Source organism: Trematomus bernacchii, unplaced genomic scaffold (assembly GCF_902827165.1).
Source record: "Trematomus bernacchii unplaced genomic scaffold, fTreBer1.1, whole genome shotgun sequence".
Taxonomy (NCBI): Eukaryota; Metazoa; Chordata; class Actinopteri; order Perciformes; family Nototheniidae; genus Trematomus; species Trematomus bernacchii.
In genome coordinates, this window is record NW_022987698.1 from 11,430,748 (window position 1) to 11,448,637 (window position 17,890).

Sequence of the window (17,890 nt, forward strand, 5' to 3'; positions counted from 1 at the left end):
CCAGTTCATGGGGTACATGTCTGAGTCAAAGCCCCGGGGGTGCAAGCTCACCCAGTCTGATATGACCCACATAATGAGAGAGGTGAAAGCCAACATGAAACACTTGAATAAGGCAGTCACTCTACATCAGTTTAAGGTGAAGAGGAACAAACTGGATCGTCTGCCGAGCCAGGCGGAGCTTCTCGCCGCCATGGCGGCCGCTGAGAAGCGCATCCCGGAGCTCCTCGACCTGATGGCCGGCACGCCGACCCTCAACCACCCAGAAGCTTCTCTATGGCTATCTCACCCTCCATTGGAGCCTCCTGTATGGCCACCGTACGGGCGTGTACGCAAACATGAAAAACAGTGAGGTCTTAGAGGCAGCCATAAGGGGAACTGCTGAGGGCTACATCATCCATGTGCAGGATCACAAGACGGCCAAGACATATGGCGAAGCACAGCTGGCGCTTACAGTAGAGGAGTTTAGCTGGGTCATGCGGTGGATGGGGATTAAAGAGGCATTGCTGGGTCCTCAGAATGAATTCTTCCTTTTCACAAGGGGGAATCGGGCCTCCAAGAACCTGAACGCTCACTTGAAGAGGGCATGGGCTGATGCTGGGCTAGAAACAGCCGTCACCTTCACAATCCTGCGCACTGCCCTGGCTGACAATATCAAGCATCACCAAGATCCAGAAAGCCGGTCGATTCTCGCCAGGTTTATGTGTCACGACGTAACCACGGCGGACCGGTTCTACGCGAATGCGCCAGGTATAAAGGAGGCATTGAGAATCCGCTCCATGTTCAGGGCGTCATCAGATGCGGCAGCAGCTGCATCATCATCAGAAGGATGTCTACCGCTGTCAGATGGGGAGACCTCCGAAGAGGGCTGCTATAACAGTACAGCTCTATCATCTTCACCTGATGGGTCATTGGAGCGGCAGCAGCAGCGGAAGCGGAAGCGGGAGGGAAAGAGGCCAATGAAGTCGGGACCGGGGCTGGTTGACACTCCTGATGATGGGGCAGGGGCCGTGGACTCAACCTGTTTGCCCTGGTGCACCGTAAGAATTAGACGCCTAATTTGGTCCCCTGAATCCCGCTAAACATTGTGAATATGTATACCGTGTATATAATTATTATTATAATCCTGTGTATACATTTTGTAAATAGTACAATATCTCCAGGGCGCATAACTGCACTTTACAAGCCAGGAAAGGTGCCAGAATCCTGGGCATACATTTTGTTAATAGTGCAACACCTCCAGGGCGCATAACTGCACTTTAAAACGTAGGTTAAGAAATTTAGTAGTACTGTTATAGCAGCAGTAGTACGTGTAAATAGTTTATGTTTTAGCCTCTCTGTACTGTGTACTGTGTTTTTTGTTCAAATAAAATAAAAAATAAAAAAAAAACAATAACCTTGATGGTTACCAGGGGCAGAAAAAGTGCCACTTTCCATCAGCACCGGGGAGGCACTCTCCTTGGTGCTGAACCCTGTGATGAGCGCTCAAGTGTTGGCGGAGGAGGTGTAAGCCAGAGGAGGGTGAACAAAAGTTAAAGTGTTTGAACCTCCAGCCCAGAAGGGGGGGTGATGCCGTGAAGAAGGCCGAATATGGATGCTGATGGGCGGACACAGAAGCACCATAAAACCACCCCCTTGTAAGACCACCAGGGGCACGAGAATACCCTCCACAGAAGGGGGGGTGATGCCGTGAAGAAGGCCGAATATGGATGCTGATGGGCGGACACAGAAGCACCATAAAACCACCCCCTTGTAAGGTCACCAGGGGCACGAGAATACCCTCCAGCCCAGAAGGGGGGGTGATGCCGTGAAGAAGGCCGAATATGGATGCTGATGGGCGGACACAGAAGCACCATAAAACCACCCCCTTGTAAGGTCACCAGGGGCACGAGAATACCCTCCACAGAAGGGGGGGTGATGCCGTGAAGAAGGCCGAATATGGATGCTGATGGGCGGACACAGAAGCACCATAAAACCACCCCCTTGTAAGGTCACCAGGGGCACGAGGTTCTGGTGGGTGTGAATACCTGTGTTTAGTCCGTGGGGGAGTGCTTAACTGTGGGGGCCCGGGGACTCAGGGTGTGCAAGGTTATGGAGGTCCCACTGTTAGGGGCCCATGCTGGAGGTAATTAGTCCGTCCTTGGGGCTCTGTGAGCGGGCAAAAAGAGGTGATTTCCCCCTGGTCTCTGCTGGAGGTGCAGAGTCCCACTGTTAGGGGCCCATGCTGGAGGTAATTAGTCCGTCCTTCGGGGCTCTGTGAGCGGGCAATGAGAGGTGATTTTCCCGGTCTCCGCCCTGGAGGTGTGAAATAAACAGAGTCCCCCTGTTAGGGACTGGTGCTGGAGGTCTCTAGTCCGTCCTTCGGTGCTCTGTGAGCGGGCAGAGAGAGGTGATTTCCCCCTGGTCTCTGCTGGAGGTGCAGAGTCCCACTGTTAGGGGCCCATGCTGGAGGTAATTAGTCCATCCTTGGGGCTCTGTGAGCGGGCAGAGAGAGGTGATTTTCCCCTGGTCTCTGCTGGAGCTGTGAAAGAAACAGAGTCCCACTGTTATGGGGACATGCTGGAGGTCTCGAGTCCGTCCTTCGGTGCTCTGTGAGCGGGCAGAGAGAGGTGATTTTCCCCTGGTCTCTGCTGGAGCTGTGAAAGAAACAGAGTCCCACTGTTATGGGGACATGCTGGAGGTAATTAGTCCGTCCTTGGGGCTCTGTGAGGGGGCAGAGAGAGGTGATTTCCCCCTGGTCTCTGCTGGAGGTGCAGAGTCCCACTGTTAGGGGCCCATGCTGGAGGTAATTAGTCCGTCCTTGGGGCTCTGTGAGCGGGCAGAGAGAGGTGATTTCCCCCTGGTCTCTGCTGGAGGTGCAGAGTCCCACTGTTAGGGGCCCATGCTGGAGGTAATTAGTCCGTCCTTCGGGGCTCTGTGAGCGGGCAATGAGAGGTGATTTTCCCGGTCTCCGCCCTGGAGGTGTGAAATAAACAGAGTCCCCCTGTTAGGGACTGGTGCTGGAGGTCTCTAGTCCGTCCTTCGGTGCTCTGTGAGCGGGCAGAGAGAGGTGATTTTCCCCTGGTCTCTGCTGGAGCTGTGAAAGAAACAGAGTCCCACTGTTAGGGGCCCATGCTGGAGGTAATTAGTCCGTCCTTGGGGCTCTGTGAGCGGGCAGAGAGAGGTGATTTCCCCCTGGTCTCTGCTGGAGGTGCAGAGTCCCACTGTTAGGGGCCCATGCTGGAGGTAATTAGTCCGTCCTTCGGGGCTCTGTGAGCGGGCAATGAGAGGTGATTTTCCCGGTCTCCGCCCTGGAGGTGTGAAATAAACAGAGTCCCACTGTTAGGGACTGGTGCTGGAGGTCTCTAGTCCGTCCTTCGGGGCTCTGTGAGCGGGCAGAGAGAGGTGATTTCCCCCTGGTCTCTCCTGGAGGTGTGAAATAAACAGAGTGCTACATTTTGTAAATAGTGCAATATCTCCAGGGCGCATAACTGCACTTTACAAGCCAGAAATAATGTTTAAATGGTCGGGGAAAGTATTTTTAAATGTCTGGAAGAGAGTTTTAGACAGTCATTTTGCACGAAATCATTTAACATAGACGCTCTCCTGAAAATGCACAGAATATGTGCTTTTTCAGGAGACCGTCAATGTTAAATGATTTCGTGCAAAATGACTGGCTAAAACCTCGGAATAAGTGTTTGAAAGGCGGGGAAAAGTTGTTTAAAATAGTCTGATACCTCCAGGGCGCATCACCAAAAATGTACAAGCCAGGGAAGATGCCTGAATCCCGGATACTTTAGGTCTGTCACTTAGGGTGACCGCACCACTCCGACGCTCCCGAGAGCGGACGTCCATTGTTTGTAAGGCACCTAAGAGGGAGAAGGTTCTGGATGCCGCAGGTGGAGAAGGTTCTGGATGCAGTCTTGTCGTTGTTGGTTCAGCTCTGGTTCTCTGTCTGTTCGATGGAGGAGGAGGAGGAGGAGGAGGAGGAGTCTCCTGTAGTGAGGTCTTTTGTCTGATAGGGGTCGTAGCAGTCTGACAGGCAGAGAGAGAGAGTCCAGGTCTCGGGACGCATTACCTATAGCAATTCTAACACACTGAGGTAAAGTAAATCTAACCTTCTCCACTCTATCTTCTAATCATACCATCTGTTTTAATTGTTAAATGCCATCTAAACACAATTAATGTCTACTAATAAATGTACTATATCTCTAAACATTGTTTTTTCTCCCACTGTAACACATCTACTCCAAATAACTCTTTCAGGAAACCATTTTCTTCTATAAATTGAAATACTTACATGTTTCAAGCACCACATGTTTCACACACTATAAAAGGACGTCTCCATATATTCTCCAATATTTTAAATCTCACTATTACTTAGAACAATAGTAACTTTTGTGACTGGATACATCTGTGCACAGTCGCCACAATCTGTTGGGGAATTTTATTCATAGAGTTTGTACATACAGTTGTCCTCGTGGGTTAGTACCCTGTTTCTACTGTAATAACTTTTCAATAATTGTGCTCAGGTCACCAGTCGGTTGTCCATAGTCTTAACGGGGGTGTTTCTGGTACAGACTAAAACATGGATCCAGTGTATTTGGAGATTCCCCTAAATTGTAAATTCCCATCACTTAAATATTCCGATCACTTAAACCCATCTCATCATTTGATACAAGAACTGCATATAGGGGGGGTGAATGATCTTGATTGTAACCTCCTCATCTTTGGGAACGAGTATTTCTAACTCCTCCTCTTGTTGCTCAACTGATCTTTTGGCTCTGGGGATAAGTGAAAGTCTCTGAAACACAGCTGGTGTTTTGTTAGTGATGTGGGCATTTTCTACGAGTGAACTAATGGATCCATGTCTTTCATGATATCGTACTCCCCATCCAACCAGAAAGGTGCCAAGTGTAATGAGCACAATCAACAATGCTATTCTGACTCTTATCCCTAGGGGACCCCATAATTGCTTTGGCTTTGTTCTTGACATTTTATCCATGGTTGTGTCAGTTATAAAATGTAAATGAGTACAAAAATAACGTATACGAAAATAGAAACAAAACGTTGGACTCTTTTTCAGGTGAAAAAACAAAATAGGTTTTCACTTTAGTGTACAATCTATAAAAATCTAAAGACAATTCGTCTTTTGAGCTGTTGATCTTAATCGTATTTCTATTTATTGTTTTTGTTCCAGCTCTGCCAAATCAGTCCTAGCTTCCAATAACTTTTCTGGAAGTTGCCAGTGAAGGGTGACAATGTGTGAGGTGGTGTCAATTTGCTCCTTTTTCTTTACCTTTAAACCGGAGCGCGTGGGAAGTTCTTTACAACTTGTCACGGTTCCGACCACCGGGGATCAGCCCTCTGTGTTTTGGGAACTTTCACCCTCACCCAATCACCTGGCCGAACAGGAGTCTCTTCTGATGTCTCGTCTGGTATCTGTGCAGTCTTTCCTAGCCTGTGTAGACAAAAACTTGGAAAATATTACTCAGAGCTCTGACATATTCATCCACTTCTATTTGTCTAATATCTAAAACTGGACCACTCCCTCCTTGGAGGAGGCCCAAGCTTTGGTATACCTTTTGTTGTTATGCGACCTATTGTTGACAGCATGTTAGTATTTATCAACTACAACGTTACCGAAATCCATTATCTGACTAATCATGACCTTCCCTCCTTTGAGCATAAAATGCTCAATTAATATCGCAATGATTACTCTATTATGAATAGGACATGGAAAACCCATAACGTCGTAGCAAACACATATAAATCCTCTGTGTACCCACAAGGCGTACAAAGATGTTGTGTGATGTATCGTCTTCCAATGGTATAAATGCACATTGACTAAAAATCTGCCATCAGCACAAAAATATAGTTTACTTCTTGTTAGTTCAATAATGGCTTTTGTCATGGTACTATGTATCAGTGTTGCTGCGAAAAAACCACACTGGTGTTGCTAATACGTCTTAATAGCTCTAGTATTAGAGATTGGCTGACACTGTTAAACAAACAAATCATGACAAAATAATATGTCTTTAAACTAGTGGGAAATACGAACTACTCTCACAGAGGGTTGCACGCAGAAGAACATGAAGGGCTGATGTCCCTCACTTAAAAATAGATATTGCTTTATGCACTACTTTATAAATCAACAAATTCACTTGAACATAAATAAATGAAGACTGATTCTTGAAACTGTTGTAAAAAACCCTACAACTTCTTCATCCAAGCTCAGTGTTATGTTATTTAGTTGGCAGCTCATGCCTTAAATCAGAAACTTCAGACCTATTATAAAAATGTGTTTATGAGAGAATGTAATCTGACTCCATATATACCTCAACTTAATAAATGAAGTTCCCCTTTAAACACAGCCCCGGTCTTCTGACGGGGTCTATCTATGGTGGCTGGTAAATGTTGTGCCAGTTTCTGTCACTCTGTCACTGTTCTCCCGCTAACAGTCACTCTCTAGTTCTGCTGGGTTCTTGTTGACTTCTTCACTGGTTTGAGACAAGCGATCTTATTGAAACACCTCCCTTTGTAGCCAGACTTCACCACAGCAGAATCGAGTTTCTGTTTTTTTCTTTTTTCTTAGCAGCTGCACATCAGGTGTAGCCTGTACTGCCCCTTGAACTGCAGTCGATTTAAACAGGAGGACTTGGTAAGGACCCTCCGTCTTGGGCGAGGACTAGGCTTTCATCTTCATCTTTTGGGCGAAAACCATTGTCTTGACCTCTCTAGCTGTGTGGGCACAATAGTTTTCTGTGTGGGGGAACAACATCACTCGTAATCTCTTTCCTTCTCATAATTACAAAAATAGTCTGCTAAATGTTCTACTATGTTTTAATCTTCTTATACTAATCTGTGGATGATTTATATTTAAATGCAATATGCTACTCACTATTGTTAAATAACATTCATGTTTGGAAATACTATTCCTCTTTGCCATCCCTGAGACCCCCTGCCTCTGTTATAGTCATGGAAACCTCCCCTGGGGTAACTTTGTGGAGGGCCGTTGTTTGATGCAATGTTCTGCGGACACTCTCTGGACCAATGTGTCAGCTGACCACATTTGAAGCATCCTTCACTTTGGGAACCTCTTGCTGTTGATTGAAAACGTCCTCCTCTGCCCCTTCGTTGTATGGGAGGGTATACCTGTGCTTGCGGCTGTACTTGGGTAGGCAGATATGCAGGTGTTTGCTGTTGAAGATACTGTGGTGCTTGTGGCTGTACTTGGGTAGGAAGATATGCAGGTGTTTGCTGTTGAAGATACTGTGGTGCTTGTGGCTGTACTTGGGTAGGAAGATACACAGGTGCTTGCTGTTGCTGGAGTTGTGTGGGACATGCATTGGACCAATGTGACGTCTGACCACATGTGTAGCAGCCACCATTCTGGAAATGTCTTCCTCTGAAACTTCCTCCTCCGCTTTGTTGGTTCTGCATTTGATTCTCTGGTTCTTCCTGAGTTTGAACTGTTAGAGGTGTTCGCCCTGCCTTCTCTGGTTCTATGGCTATCTCTGAAAGCTTCTCCTCCCTTCTCCTTGTCTTCTTCCTACAAGCCTCAATGTCTTTCTCAGCTACCTGCATCTTCAAAAGTCTTAGTTTTAGTGCTTTCATCACTTCGTCATTTTCCCTCTGTGTTGCCTGGTATGTCATGTCTTGGTGAATGAGATGTTGTCTCCATTCTTCAATGGGTTTAATGTCTAATCCCACCTTGTCTTCCAGGCATGCCTGCACGGATTGGGGAAGGGCTTTAATGACCGCATTCTTCCACAACATCACGACAGCCGGAGAAACGTCATGTCGTTCTCCAGTGCTGTCCTCCCACACTCCTTCACATCTCTTCAAGAAGGCATGCATGTCTTCCTCCGTTCCTTTTTTCAGGCTGGTGAGGGCATGTAAACTGTATGCTGTCGGGTAGATGTGACGAATAGCAGCCCAATAGCTCGACCTGATTTTGTTGAATGAAATGTCATCTGCAGAGTTGGCGCATTTGGCCTCGAAATCTACTGCTCTTGCCTTTAGTCTTCCTTCTATCCGTCCTAGCAGTGCCCTCATGTCTCCCAAGCACAGGTCGTCTTGGACAGTGTACTTCTCCAGATCATCCACCCACTTCTGACCTCCTTTGGTGAGTGGAGGTAGCTTGGACACTAATGTTTCCATGTCCCTGTGAGTCCATGGTTGGTATTGAAATCCTCCTTCTCCAGCTGCTATCACCGGTAACATGTGGATTGTGCAGTTCTTGAGTCTTCCAGCTATAGCTACTGTTGTAGCGTCTTGAGATCCGTCTTCCTCTCTTCTTTTGAGTTCCTCCTTCAGCTGGTTAACTTCACCAGATAGCATCCTTACTTCATACTCCAAGTCTTTGACACGTGTAGCTGTGGGGAGTTCATCCAACTCCAATACTTCTCCTATAGGGGCTTGGTGAAAAGGGTTGTTCTCTGATATGTTGGAAAAAAAACACTTCAGTTAGACTTGGATTCTGCTCTTGAGTTTGGATAACTGGAGCCTCTTCTGTTATTCCTGCTGTGTCTTCCTTCACTGGCCGATCTGCCGCTTCTAACACATGTATGCTGTTTGTCAATCCCTGGCTGGCATATTTCAGATGGAGCAGCAGACTTGTAACTGTCGTTTTTCTTTTTTCAGCTTTGTTCATAGCGCTTTTTTCAGGTCCATACCAAAAGGGGTGTCTGGTGTGGATCCATGCTTCTTGCTGGTCTAAGTATCTCTCATTCTCATAAGCAACTACAGCTTTTCTATGGGCTTTTGTTGGGCCAGGTTGATCATCTGCTGGAATCAATCCTCTCGTCTGCCATTGATCAAACAATTCCTGTATCTGTTTCCAGTTCTTTTGTCTGTCTGATGCATGTGTTGTGGCATCTGATCTGACATGTACCTTTGCCTTGATGTCTGCAGTTGACCCTGGCTCTGCGGGTGCTCCTAACTTAGTGTATTTTGGCGACATATTGCTTAAGTAGTTGGATATAGTTATTAAATGTATCCAAGATGAATCACTAATCTTCTGAATAGTACCTTCGCTCCTGATAGAAAATATCCTATGTCATCCGAACTTAACTTCAATACCTGGGATTTTTTTTTTTTTTTTTTTTTTTTAAGATTAATAAAGTAAAAAAAAAAATATGCAAAAGTTTTTTTTTTTTTTTTTTTAATTTTTTAATAATTTTTTTTTTTTTTTTTTTTTAAGATTAATAAAGTAAAAATAAAAATATGCAAAAAAGTTTTTTTTTTTTTTTAATTTTTTAATAATTTTTTTTTTTAATAATTTTTTTTTTTTTTATAATTTTTTTTTTTTTTTTTAAACCTTGTACATTGGCTTGGCTTTTTTTTTTTTTTTTTTTTAATATTTTTTTTTTTTTTTTTTTTTAAGATTAATAAAGTAAAAATAAAAATATGCAAAAAAGTTTTTTTTTTTTTTTAAATTTAATAATTTTTTTTTAATAATTTTTTTTTTTTTTATTTTTATTTATTTATTTTTTTAAACCTTGTACATTGGCTTGGCTTTGAAATATGCAAATAGAAATCTCGTAAAAATCTAGCTTTACTGTGTATAGTGTATTCCAAAGTGCATGAAATTATGCTAATGTCATAAACTATGTTTTTACTTCAATTGTGTGGTGTTTAGGTATTCTACAGTCTAGGTTGAAAGACTTATGTAAGGTTTGTTATCTTAATATCAGGAACCACCTGTGATTCTATCTATGTGTGATGAAGTACGTGTTCATCTATAATACTTGAAAGTAAACCTTAGCATAATTATAATCAATTGGTGTTGTATTTATACGTTTGTCCTTTTACCCCTATTTCTTGTGCAACAATTCTGTACAACCAGCAGAGTGTGCTGTTGTAATTTTTCAGCTTTTTTCCACCCTTTTTTAGCTCTTCTAAAAACGGACTTCTTTTTAACAAGAAGCTTATTTTCTTAATAACTACCTTTGATATGGGAAAGAAATTGACTTTATGATTAAACAGTCAAACTTAAACCAGCGAATACACTTGCAATCACAATGTTTAGGATTAATGGACAAAGCATAAAACAGCCATCAGCACACACCATTTTTAAGATCAGATCCTTTGATTGATTGATTGAATTGATTGATTGATTGAAAAGTTTATTAACAGCTTGTATATTGGGTACAGTACAGTACAGCTCAAAACATACAATTGTTAAGGGGATGCAGACCAGAGAAAGACTTTCGTCTTGTTTACATCAGGGTCCCCCATTTCCAATTCATCATATCATTTAAGACATATAAGACATATTTGACATACAGATGGCTTATTTACAATTTACATACAGGTGGTTTTTTACATACAGATGGCTTATTTACAATTTTCATTTTAGATTTCGTTCTAATACATCCTAACCGGACATTTAAGACATACCAAGTCTACAGATATACAGTTAGTAACAGAGTCTAAAATGCGAGTATATACATAGATGGGGGGGGGAAGCTGTCCATTGTACGACAGGTTGAGATTTGTACCATTACCGGGGCCAGTTTTGCAATGCTTTCCCCCGAAGGTGCTCTTTAAGAGAGGTTTTGAAGGTAAGTATAGTTTTACTTTCCTTTACAGTTGTGGGAAGAGCGTTCCACCTTGATGTGGCATAATTGCGAAACGTGTATTCCCCTTTTTTTGTGCCAAATCTGGGTTTTACATGATTTGTGGAGCTCCCTCTGGTGTTATGATCATGGTATTCCTTGACCTTTGGGAAGAATTTTGACATGTACATGGGTACCATAGAGGTGTAGTGGATCTTGTAGACCAGGCCCATTGCAAGTAGCTGTACTCTGTCGTCTACTCTAAGCCATCCTAGGTTGTCAAAGTGGGCAGAGGTGAGGTGGGTTCTAGATGAAAGGTCAAGCAGTAGTCTGACCAGTTTATCCAAACACCAACTCCAATATCTATAGGTAACCTGATTTATCAAAATGTACTATTTCCTAAATCCAACTGGGTCAAGAAGAATGGTTTGTTCTTCACAAGATGGAGGTCAGAAAAAGGACCACATGGATTACAAAGAACAAAGGAGTCTGTCGAATTAGCATTTCTTGAAATGGCGACTGCCTTGTGTCTTGTTTGAAATACAGTCAAAACAAGATGGCTACTGATTATTTCGAACTCTGACCCCCAGAACAAAAAGATGTTGAAAATATCCCATGTGGTTCTCACTGATAAGTTCAAATAATGGCTTGGTGATCTTTAAATGGACAAATGGAAACCCTGGTGTGGTATGACAACGTTTAAAAATACAACACAAAACTATACTTTATATTCAAAATAACATTTCGATGAATATGGGCTTTATCCTAGAGATATCCTTATCTTAAAATGAGGAGCCCTTACGTCATAAGCCTTAAACCTATCCACGTAATATTTGACCTTATGGTCTGGTGATTATCTGATGTTGCTTAGACACGCTAGTGTGGGACCAATATGGAGACCTATCAGCTACCAAGAACAGACCGTCGTCATATATAACGTAATGCTGCTGTAACTCCTATTACCGTAATCCACTCTGCAATATCTTGGTTGAAAACACAACAGTATAACACCTACTAGCCTTCCTTACTAGTTTTGTCGTCCCTAACGACTTTCACACCCTCCGTGTCTTTTAATATTGTCCTACACAATATTTATCGTCCCTAACGACTTGTATCGGCTGAACCGACTTTAAAAGATTAATATTAAAAACATGCAGTTGGTTTAATGAATCAAAGAAAGGAAAATACTTACCCTTGCTTGGTATAAAACAACGCCACGTGGTTTGGTTTAAATTTAGATATTTAACATTACATTAACAGCTGTTCTCAGGATGTCCTGCTCGCCTCAAAACACACACATCTAAATGGTTCTATATAAGCTATTGAAGAATTTGATATAACTGGCTTTTTCTTACCGTTTGTTTATGGGCCCTTTGTGTGTCTTTTGGTTCGCAAAATCTCCGTCGAAACTAGCGGTTTCTCTCCCAGTGTCGATCACACGTCAGGGTCACCAAATGTTGATAAATCGTGATCTTCTCGCTCCCAGGAAAGAAACTTAAAATAACGAGACTAATGTAGTCTCTGAAAAGGTTCAAATGGGTAGTTTAATTAAGTAACGTGGTTGAATAACAAGCATGGGTAATGGAGAGACAAAGCCGGCGTTGTCTTCAGGGAGGCTGCAGCGAAGAAAAGGGGCGAGCGGTCCTCTGTCCGCTGTTTTTATCCATGTCTCGTCGTCTCCCGCTGTGCAAATAGTGGGTGGCCCCCTACTCATTTGCCGGTTCGATATCGCGAGAGCACAGATGATTTCGACATTGATATTCTCTGCCTACTTCCTTAAGCATTTTCTCCTCATTATCTCTGTCATGACTTTCTATTTAATACCTTATAAACAGCTGTAATACTTAGTTTAGAAGTCCTAGTGGTTCCGCTCCGGCAGTTCTTATTTTACGGAAATTCCCTCTGACGTCATAGCTTCTCACGTATCTGTAAACACTACGATCAACTAGACCATTTAATATTCAGCAGTAATAATATCTTAACGTCTATCGATGTAGTGTTAAAGTCCGTACGATTTGGTGTGTAACACTCCAAGTCATTTTCACTTTACATTCAGAAAACGCAACATTAGTCACAAGCTAACCGGATAAAGGATTTTTCAGAATAAAAGCTTGGCATTGATTTCCTGAGAACTTCCGGGCTTTTCCACAATAAAACAGCTTTAAACTGATGATATGTTTTAGACTGAATTATGCTGTTTAACATTGATTTTAATTTCTAACAATAGCACTTTTAATATTATGTGTATTTTTGTAAGCCTAAAACATTCTGATATGTCTGGACCCCAAAGTCGAGACTGGAACAGATCATTCCAATCAAACAAACTGCTAACCAGCTAGCTACAGTGTCTCTGGAAAGCAGAAGGATTAGTCTCAGGCAAAAAACTCAAAAGTTTGCACAGGAAAGCCGAAGGTCTGGAGACAAAAGGCTTGAAAATGCGGACATTGACACTGGACCCTTCAACAGGAGAGAATTATCTGGCAGAGTAATGCAGTGAGAACCAGGCTTTTATGGGGCAGTTTGATGAGGTGAGTGGAACCGAGTGTGCCTCGTCTGCACCCGAGAAAATGTCAACCATGCCCCCTGCCACACACCGGACCTGCAGAGTAAGAGAACTAGAGATGGGCGAGTCCTGATTCATCCGGATCATTAACCCGGATCCTAGAAATGAGCTGGTCGTGACGAGTCTCCCCTCTCCATTAACCCGAGTCCTTTGAGTCTCACACTTGGTGTGACGTACAAATTAAAACTATAAATTGCGTCACTCGCTACTCTCTTTATAACATGTAAAATCACATTACAACGTACCCCAGTCCATCTGCCTACCCTTTAGCAAGTAGGATAGCTGCCAGAAGTGATCGTTTGGCTCAGGGGAGGGGACGCGGATCAGTGAAACTTCCTGCAGACTCGTGGGGACTCAGAGGAGACGACGGCTCCTAACCAAGCATAGCAGATCCAGAGATCCATACTCGTCATGTGCACGAGCATAGCCCCTCCTCCAGCACCCGGCTCCCGCGGCTATATTATGCACGAGTCAACAGCAGACTCGCAGATTCGCAGATTCGCAGATTCGCAAATCCTGACTCACTGTGCAAAACATAGCAGACTCGTGCGGACTCAGAGCTGTAACTGTATAGCAGCAGATCCAGAGATCCAGCAGACTCGTCGTCATGCACGAGTCAACAGCAGACCCAGGTTCGCAAATCCTGACTCGCTGTGCAAAACACAGCAGACTCGTGCGGACTCAGAGCCGTAGCCATATAGCAGCAGATCCAGAGATCCAGCAGACTCGTCCTCATGCACGAGTCAACAGCAGACTCAGATTCGCTAAATCGCAAAATGACCTTTTTTTTGTGATCAACATTTTTTATTAAAGCAAAATACACTGTGTAGCGGAGGTTAATATAACGTCAGTTTAATATGCTCGTGAAATGCAACAACTTTTCGGTTTCACCGATAGGATTTCTACCCTCTTGGTGATGCTGACTCATATGACTCAAATGACTCGTATGATCCGGATCTCTTCAATGACTGACTCAGAAGACCCTGAGTCCGTAAAAGGATCCGGATTTGCCATCTCTAAAGAGAACAGAGAAGGGAGACGGGGGACGGGGCGGAGAGAACAGAAAAACGCCACCAAGCTAAACTTATACAGAAGCATCACAAAGCCCATCAAAATCAAAAACAAAATTCAACTTGACGGCGTTTCAGAATGTCACATAGATTTCAACACTGCCTGATCTGAATTACAGCTGTTGGTTCCTTCCAAAACTCTTCCGAAATCAGAATGTTGAGAAATCAAAATCTAATAGTTTGAAAACACTTTCGTTAGGTTTAGGCACAAAAACAGCTTGCTTTGTTTCAATGGAAGATAAAATAAGAACTTAATTTGTTAAAGTAATGGGGCTTAGTCATGGTTACAATAACATTATTAAGGTTAAGTAACATTTGTGGGCATGGTAAAGAAAACAACAAAAACAATGACTGGCAGTGGGAAACGGGAACAAACAGCATGATCTATATTATCATAACTTGAATTATTAATCATCCGTGGAAAACTCAGCATGAGGAAAAGTGGCCTGTGGTGAGTGTTCAGTAAGGTAGGCCTGCCTGCCTGGGACTGTGGTGAATACTAATGAAGAGCAACACTAATTCTCATTAGCCGACCTAATACTGAGCTGGTGGGGATGTAATGTCAAAGCTTTGTGTCTTCGAGGTGAAAGAATCAAATTGACATTTGAAGGAGGCTGATGGGAAGTAACAAGTACAAGTGTTCCCTGAAGCTGGTCTATTTTCTCCACAGTATCTAAGGTCAGACACATTAAGAGCCTCCTTTTTTTATTCCAAGGGTATTTCTGCGGCCGTTCACAAAGCTGTGTTCTTAAGCGTGTTCCTGTGTGCGCTTATTTGTCTGCACATGTAGCTGTGTTTGTCCATGTGATAGACATGTGCAGTGTTTATCCAAAATAAATATTGTTTTCATTGCTGGTGTATTAATTTTCTTCTGCAACTTTAGAATAAACCCATACAGATCCATACCAATAAACAATGGGTAAAATATCCTTTGGGCTGTTATGTTTGGATTTAAATCGGACTAATTTCCGCAGCTGTAATACCTTAACATATCGTGATGTCTGTATCTTGTAGCTGTCTTCTTATGACTTTCCAAGAAAGAGCTCCCCATTTAGGATTTAGTGAAGGGGATAGTGAGAGATGTTTCATTCATACTGTTATGGAAGTCTCAGTCGGTACTGGGCAGAAAGAAATGGAGGAAGGCATGATGGGGGGATATCAATAATTCAGCAGCTCCACCACAGTGAGCCCTGGATTCCCATCCTCCACACAAGTAGCCTCCATCCCAGGGGACCCACAGCGGGCTTTAGTAGTACAGCTCAGCCAGCGCTGCAGACACACTGGTGCTGCGGAGAAGACCGCACGGGAATTTCAGAGGACTGTGGGGAATCACCTGAATGAAGAGACTCATTTTGTGTCACCATGACAAACTGTATAAAGCTACCTATTCATCCCCTTGATCTTGTGTTAAGTACAATTAACCCGAACATCACTAATGGGAGGAGTAATGGATGGCACAGTATGAAAGATTTACTCTGCTGGTTCCCTCAGTGTGAGTGGATGAGAGCTTCAGTTAAAAAATACAATTGCAAATATGAAATGTTGGTTTCCGGAAAACGTTGCAGCAACGATTTCAAAAACACTTAGATTGTGTCGCACAGGCATGTTACACTAACTGTGGTTGCAGACACTGTATACCCTGATATATCTTGTTGTGGTATCGATCAAGTTTGTTCTGTCTGGTCAACCATGCAGGTGGCATTTACCTTCAGATGTTAGTATATAACAACAAATCATTACAGTACCTTGTTCTTCAACTACATTTTTAATGCAATAAATAATTAAGTAAATGAAGAGAAAAACTGGAACCACCGCCATTGTCGTTTCTGCAGTTTAATGGTGCATTTTAAAAAGCCATCTGTAAAAAAGTATTTATTTACAACTAAATAATCAACATTAATAGATAGATAGTTTTTATATATTGAGAGTTTAAAACTGAAAAACCCAGCTAATCAGCTTTATCAGGACCGTGTAGCTGGTGTGTGAACCCCCCAAAAATCTAAGTTATCAGATTATCATTTTGACTCGCCACACGTACGTATCAGGCCAGCAGTTAGAGGAGCACTGGGTGCTGCAGCCTGAAGTTAGTCGATAAAATAAACAAAAGCCACATTAAAAAGTCAAATAAATATTAACCTTTTCTCTTAGTGTACACTGTAGAGCCTTGGAGACAACCTGAAGTTGACTTATGGACTCTAAAGCAGGCGGTTAGCAAATTATCTTCAGAATTAAAATTGACTCTTTTCTGTGCAAACAACCCCAATCCTCTTTTTTTATTGACAACAAACATCCTTCTACCCACACCTGATCCTATTATACCAAAAAACAATGCACATGCACACCTGCCCACCCACTCTCTCCCTACTCCCACCTGCTCCATTTCTCTGCAAAAGTGGTTTTCAATCATTCAGAGAGGAGGGGGTTAGTGGATGGTGGAAGCTCTCTTCTACTAGGCATCCAACTGCTGAAAGGTTATTACACCAGCACTGAGATGAAACTGGGTTATATCGATCCCAGTCTCAATGGAGCTTGCGGCACAGACCAGCAGACACTGATCACCCAACCCAGCTGCCCCCGGAGAAAAGGATCAAGGCGCTTCTTTGGCCTTGACAACTGTTGATACCTCATCTTAGAAAAAGCCTTTGTAATCTCCTAAAATCCATCCAGCAGGAGGCGGACAGTACGGAGGTTTTGTAACTGTGCTCCCTGTGGATGAACATATCTCCCAGCAACTGATACAAATTTGACCTGAGACTCCAGAACAGTTAGATCAGAAGACGCAGCAGTGCACATAACCTTCCCCTTTGTTAGTTTTGTCTGCAGATAGGGAGCCTTGTATTCTGACATGTGTTGGGCACAGTTGTGTTTCAAATCGCACAGTCCTCCTACATGATTTTTCAGTCTCTCTTCTTGTCTGCCATCGATCTTAAAGAGCGTTACCCGTATGTCAGGATCATGTGGAGCTTCAATTAAAGAACCTCAGATGAATCAATTTGCCTGTATGCATCACAGCAGAGACCAATCACCTACACTGACAACAAACAGGATCATACTCAATAAAGCACCATTGGTCTGAGAATAACAAAAATAGCAAAGTATGGATGAATTTCATCCCACCCAAATCAACATCATATGGTTGCATATTAGCAATTTCCTCCATTCACAGCAAAGCAAAATTACTTCTGAAACTGAACATTTACTGATCCTTAAATGAGTTGGGGTCTTACACATTTTTTTTTACGGCTTTTCTCACAGATACATTGTATGCTAGAAGTGATTTTCCAAACAGCAGATACAACATCAAATGATGGAACCTCATGCAGGGAGGGAGACAGTATTACTGCAGCAGTCGAGTTTTATTGAAAAGCCAGTGCACATAAAAATGTTGTCATCAGTCCTCCTCCAGCGGTGCGCAGTTTCCCACTCTTATATGTGAATACATCGTGACTCATGTAGAGGGAAGTCAATGGCAATAAACATGCTGGCATGAATAATAGGACAAATGAGTAATTATCTTTGATTTATGGAATGAAAAGGATCTTTTCAAAAGATGTTTCCCACTGAGAGTGTAATGCTTATTCTACTTGGCAATAAAATAGCAAATGTGTCATTTTTCGAGACACAATGGCTCTCACATGTGGGGTATAACCAATCAGATCACACACAGAGAGGCAGTCATGCTGTTCCACACAAGTATTGAAAAGCCGGTCCATAAAAAC